The 6,877-nt window shown below is 32.7% G+C and overlaps 1 long non-coding RNA gene across 1 annotated transcript; it reads left to right on the forward strand.

The window, feature by feature from the left end:
- The first annotated feature begins 475 nt into the window (after window positions 1–475).
- LOC106663604 lies at window positions 476–1,324 on the forward strand. Its single transcript, XR_001340058.2, has 2 exons — window positions 476–563; window positions 982–1,324. It is a non-coding gene; the product is annotated as an uncharacterized LOC106663604 (long non-coding RNA).
- The last annotated feature ends 5,553 nt before the right edge of the window (window positions 1,325–6,877 follow it).

The following is a 6,877-nucleotide window of genomic DNA, read 5'->3' on the forward strand; positions in this document are numbered from 1 at the left end:
CGTAAATAAATATAAAAATACAATTAATTCGTGATTGCAGCGAATACTCTACGGTAAATTTTTATTAATACGACATATAATAAACGAAAGAATTTATGAAATTATAAAAGTTGCTGGGGATAGTCGGGTAAAGAGAAATCTGAAGCCGTTTACCACCGTGCTATTAAGTACGAAACATAATATATAAAAGTAATAAATTTCCGATGAGAAAATAAAACACAGCAAACCATCAAATATTGATTTAAAAAAGCCGTACTTGTTGATCAAGTACAAAGAGATTCAGTTAAGAAATAGATTGAATAATTTATATAAACCGGGATCTCGGCAATCATAAAAAACGCAGAAAAAAAAATAAATAAAGATTATTACTGATCTTGATGTTCGCTTCAATTTCCATATAGAGCACATAATCAGATCCGTGGATTATCCCAATACTTTATCAATTATTTCCCAAGTCGTGTGTTTCACATTGGGGAAATACAGAAACAGCTCGAGAGATTTAAAAGCCACGAGGAGTCTAGCTTGTATCACAGTCTTATCTGAATCTCCAACAAAGCCGATTCGTAAGTAAAAATATGTCTAATGCTTCATAAAATTTGCTTAGTGACAAACTGCATTTTTGTAAGCTCTTACTTAAGAGAATGCCGCTTATTTCCAAAGTTTGTTAAAGAGTAATTTCAATAAATCAAAAATTATGTAATTTATTTTTGAGTCTAGCATAGATTTTATTTTTACTATCTTACTACATAAATGTGTGGTGATTAGTGACCGTTAATCGATAATTATTAAATCGTGAGATGCGGTCTGGTGTAACACACCAGATTCACACCAGACCGCATCTCACGATTTCTGAATAATTACTACATAAAGTAATTTTAATTAATATAATAATATTCAACTAGTTCACAAGCCTAACATGAATTTTCTGTAAATTAAAATTTAAACACACAGTGTGAAATTTAATGTATTTATTTTTTCCAGGCCATGAAACTCACTTTGCTGTTCCTCTTGGTCTGCTTGTTCTTAGCAGCATTTGCAACTGCACAGAAAAACAACAGGCCAAAAACAACCATTGAAATTTCACACCAAAGAGATAAAAGTCCCTACGGGAAAGAAACTCGGCAGACCTTTAAAATCAACCAAGATGCATGGGTGAGCAAAAATGGGAATTGGCGTGCTGGTGGCTACGTTCAGCACGACAGGACGAAATTTAATGGGCACCGGATGAAAGATACCCATGGTGGTATTCAAATCACTGGAAGATTCTGAATCTTTTAAATTTAATGTCTACTTTTTATACTCAATAAAATTTTTTACTTAAATATATTTATTTCTCCTCTTTTGAATTTATAAGATAAATTTATTCCTTTTAAAATAATAATATACATTATTTAGATTTTATTCAAACTACATTGGTATTTATTGAAATATAAATTCTTCAATAACATATAAAGATCACTGTCGATAGGTGCACCTCGGAGGACCAGACCATAGAACAAGGGTCATCATCAACTGATTAAGGATAGACCTGTGAGGTTGACACACACAGACACTTATTTTTCTGTCAAAGCCCGTGTATATGTCCGGCATGTATAGAGAAAGGTTGCTCGATGTGTCCCACCTAATTGAAAGGTGCAATTCTTTGGCTCCATATAGGAATGCCATGTTTTACTGTATATGTTGCTCATATTGCGAACTCATTTGTGTACCCTAGTAATGAGTTAAGAGTGAATATAACGTGTGAAAGGGTCGTTGACGTAATATTGAGTACTCCATCGACCCTTAATTAAGTTAGTTGTAAAGTGAAGGGTGATGGAGGAATATCTACCACCATAACTGGGTGAATGGTATGTAAATAAGCAGGAATGTATTGAAGAGTGTGAATTGGTTTGAATTATTTTTTTAGTTTTTTATATTTGAGAGTAGTCCTCTATGCCAAACGAGATCGAAAGCCTTCTTTACAACAATGAATATCCGTAGCATACTACCATAGGTATCCAATATTTATTAATTTATTCGAAGCATTTTTGGTTTTTGTAACTTTTTCAATATTTAATCTTGTTTGATAACGTCCTTTACATTATTGTCTTATCCCGTATAAAAATAAAAATAAACTGATAAAAAATTTATAATCTCATCATAGTACATGCACAACGAAGGAGGAAAACTATATTTTATGAAAAATTTAAATTTTTTTTTCGAAAAACCTGCTGATAAAAAGCTCGGAAACGTGCCTAATATTTTTCCACCAAGTATCACCAAAAAATGTTCGATTAAAATCAGTGATCCCAACTCCGTAACTTTCGCTTGTTAGCTTCTTTCTGGACGAGCCATTAAAGAAAAATTAAACTCAACTGTTTGAAGAACAGGATGAAAAGGAAACACAATCTATAATTAGGGCCCATTAAGGGAGTGGTTTTGGCAAACACGGCAGCCAATTTAGCCAACGTTCATAAGCAAACAATTCCCTGTAATTTCATACTCTTAAACCAGCACTGTGTATAAAGACACGCACGTTTTAAGTAAAAGCATAAGAGTAATGATAAAAGAAAGAAAAAACATATCATCTACTGATTTATTTTTACAGTTTACAGAATAATCTCGTCTCATAAATTTATTTCTTTACAAATGTTTTCTTATCGATATCTGAATTTAATTTATAACGACTTTTAATGGTCGTTTTCAGTAGTATTACATTATGGTTACCTCTTTTTCTGCACGTCAGTATTGCTTTAAAAACGAATACTCTTAGATTTTTATCACTGGTGAAACTGGCACAAATGTTTAACTACGACTAACAACAAAGTTACACTAAATAACTTAATTATTTAATATAATAATATAATTATTTTCTTCCGAATAATCTCATGAATAATCTACATCTTGGTATGGTTTTGATGTAACAAAAAATCCATTGCTACGGCCAAGCTTAACCTACTCGTAATGGCATAAAACAGGCCTATGTAAATAAATTAGAACCGGAGATATAAAACATACACAACAAAGGCAAAAAATCACATATTTAATTAAAAATTACTTAAGTTATCTTTTTTCTCTCCGCTCCTCCTCCATGAATGTAATAAGGATCTAAAATCTTGAAAATTCTTTCAAAGATACGAAAAGAATTCATATTCGGGAGAGTAACCATCCCTAACCATTTTGTGACCGAGGTATCTATCGTAGGTTACAATATTTTTTTATCAAAACATAAATTCGATATTAGTTTTTTATTCCCCCAAAACCGATTAATACCAATTTTGGGGAAAATTAATAAGTTCTTCGATTTTTTTTTAATTCACAAAACTGGTAATATCGTTGAATCAAGTACACGGATCTACCAAAAATTATAAAATAGTTCAAAACCTAATAACCTACACCTAATGACATAAAACAGGCCTATGTAAATAAATTAGAACCAAAAATATAAAATAAAACGATTGAGGTGTTTTTTTGTTTTTTTTTTTCATTTCATCCTTATTTTGCTCCCTTATAATGACCTATACTCTAAAGGTTGTTGTTATAGCTTTCTAACAATTGGACTAACTTTAAATTTCACAGATGTTATGAACTTTTAAGCGGAACACCGTATGTCGGAAAAAATTTGTCACCGGCTGATCCAGTCCAAAAATATCTATTTTGTGTTTGCCATCATGTTTAAGAGTTTTCAAGAGTGCTTAAAACGAATCCGAATTGTTTTTTTGTTTCTTTGAAAAACAATTTTTTTGATCTACTTTACTAACAGTCTTTTCGTTTTTGTAATAGTTTTGTATATCTAATTTCATTTAATATTATCCGGCCTATTATTTTTTTATCATAGGTGTTTTATAATAACTTGGAAATATATGCACAGTTCAAAATTGGATATATGAAAACAACGGGAAGACTTCGCACAGCTTTACGCAATTTGCAATCTTTTTACATATTCATGTACACGACTGAAAAATTTCCAGGCTTTCAACTTGTTGTTATTTTCATGATAAATGTTCAATTGTGGCGGAAGTCAGGACTGTAATTTATCCGAAACGGAAATATATTTAGTGTTAGACGGTTTGAAAAGAGCTAGACAGAAAACAAACAGAAACAAACAGACGTCACTATCCTCTCAAGACGTCAGCCGTGGCCTAAATGCAGAATTTCCTGAAATCGAGCAAGCCGAATTTGTAAAATAGTTCGCTCAATTTATCCAGCATAAAAGACATTAAAAATGTTGATCTAATGAGTATACATTTTCTCCTGGCTATTTCCAAATAAGATTAATTGGATATTTTTATATTTGCGACTATCACCAAATGGATCAATATTCAAATATAAATATCGGCCTACTAGCAGCTCGTTCACTAGCAACTAAGATGACACAAGGTTATTTTTATTTGGTTTAACCCGGGTAAACCAGTAGTTTAATGTTTTGTCTTCATGTAAATTAAGTTTTAAAAAGTTCTTTGTTTGTATGGAAACAAGTGGGCAATGAATCTGCTTTTCATGACTATTTTGAAACAAAAACTCCCCTTTTGCTTGATCAAATTAAACGAGTTAACTTCTCGGTGTCTATAACCGCAATCTTAGATCTCTCATGACTAACCCTAATGTTTCATCATTTTAATGAAAGCCTACTCTTCCATTGCCCCGAAATTCATTGAAAAACTTTTGGGTCGTGTAACTTAATTATTTTAAATTATGGTGTAAGTACTGATTTCGCGTTCCTACCGCTCGAACGCCATCATTTTTAATACTTCATCGCAAAGACTATTTTAATACTCAAATCTAAAATAGAAGCGCCTTAATTAGTTAATGCTTCATTAAGAATTAAAGTAATTAATATGCTGCTAAAGTTTTTGTGTTTTTAAATAGGCTCTTGATACTGTGACGAAATGAAGCTACTGAAATTTTGCAAATTAAACTGTAAAAATAGGTCTACCCATTACCTTTAATATAATTTTCGAAAACTATTAATTGGAGAAACTTTCTCAAAATTATTAAATAAAGTTTAGCTTTATTGACCAGTAAAGCATAGGCAAAATTCGGCAAAAATAATTTTTATATAGTTGCTGTTTTGTTCAAAAGAGGTTGGTGTCTTACATAAAATGGTTCAATTGGTCGCATTAGACGTTTCTTAACATAATCCAAAACAAGTACTCCAACAGGACAATATTAGCTATAAGCACATCAGAGTTGATAAAAATTCATCACAACAAGTACTGAAATTTTGTATCATTATATGAATCACATTTTATCCGTCTTGTTATAACAAATAATAATTATTATCGACGTTGGATTTTGTTAAATCTAAATATCCGATGGTCGATCGAACTAGACTGAACGCATCGATTGGACAAGCGAATTGAAACCTTATTTACCTACAAAAATAACTGTATGCATCGTTAAGCATAAATAATCGACGTGTTGCTATAGCTGTTCTAAATAGGCGGTTAGAATGATCAATGTTAAAATGATCACATTATAGGTCTGATGAGGTAACTACTTTTTCCGAATCAATTTGGGTGAAACTTGTTAATATTTGATCTCCAGCTACCAGTATGCCTAAAATAGAACTGAAGTTGATTTTGAAAGCTCGAAACAGAGACAACGCTTGATTTCGAAATAAACGAATCTGCTGAAGGGCACGAATTGGCTGGATGAATCACGCTACCTCACTTGGCTTGAAGATTGAAATTATGTAATGTGTGTAAATGGTCAACCATTTTCTGGTTAATTCTCTTTCTCAATGTTGGAATCAATTAATACATCTCTCTCTCTCTCTCTCACTCTCTCTCTCTCTCTCTCACTCTCTCTCTCTCACTCTCTCTCTCTCGCTCGCTCTCTCTCTTCTCTCTCTCTCTCTCTCTCTCTCTCTCTCTCTCTCTCTCTCTCTTACTTAGTATCTCTCACTTCCTCCGATTCACTCATTCACTCACTAACTCATTCATTCACTCACATACTCACTGTCACTAACTCTTTCACTCATTCACTAACGTTCTCACTATCCATCTCTCTCACTTCCACTAACTCACCCTTTCACGCACTACCTCACTCTCTCCCCTCATCTCTCTCTCTCTCTCTCTCTCTCTCTCTCTCTCTCCTCTCCCTCAAAAACATATTGTTTCATATGGTTCCTTTAAAATTCTTACTCAGTTTTTCCAGTTCGGAGAACTGAATTTCGCATTACGGAGAGAGCTCTATACCGAGTCCCAGCTCCGACCATAGCCGATCTACGAACCGGTTTTTGGGACTTGCAAGTAAGCAAAAGAAACTGAATCACTGATGAATGACAGCATGATGATCCTATAGCGAATACTTTTATAAGTCGTTTTATAAGTTTATTTACACACCCCTGCTGAAGGACTTCAATTTAGTGAACACTACCGTGTAATCTAATATTCAACACAGATCTATTTACACTTTTAGTACGACCAATTTTTATTTAGGTTGTATGTCAAATTTAAAAATATGGCTAAACGAAACGATTTTTTTACAGATCAACCGTTAAAGACGGCGAAACGGCATCGCAAAGGCAGAACTAGCGAGAATGAACGGACCAGATGATATACAAACCTCACTGAACCCACCGTATTGAAAATTATTTTATTAAATATAAAAATTTTCATTTTAGAGTGAAGGAATATTCGAACAGGTATCTACTGGAGGTCTCTTATCTTAATGAGAATTGTCTAAGACATTTCAAAATACCGCTTTTGTGGAATATTTCTTTTTCACAATTTAACACCTCCTCTATTTCGGTCGCAGGTTTAGCAATACAAACTCAAAAATGCAAATAGCTTCATTTCCGATTAAAGTATTAACTGAAATTATAATAAAATTGGACGTTCCCTGTAATAAAATCATCTGAACTTTGATTTTATCGAAATAACTTTGTCTCCTT

This window comes from Cimex lectularius, unplaced genomic scaffold (assembly GCF_000648675.2).
Source record: "Cimex lectularius strain Harlan isolate CLEC.00 unplaced genomic scaffold, Clec_2.1 scaffold89, whole genome shotgun sequence".
In the NCBI taxonomy this organism is placed as follows: domain Eukaryota; kingdom Metazoa; phylum Arthropoda; class Insecta; order Hemiptera; family Cimicidae; genus Cimex; species Cimex lectularius.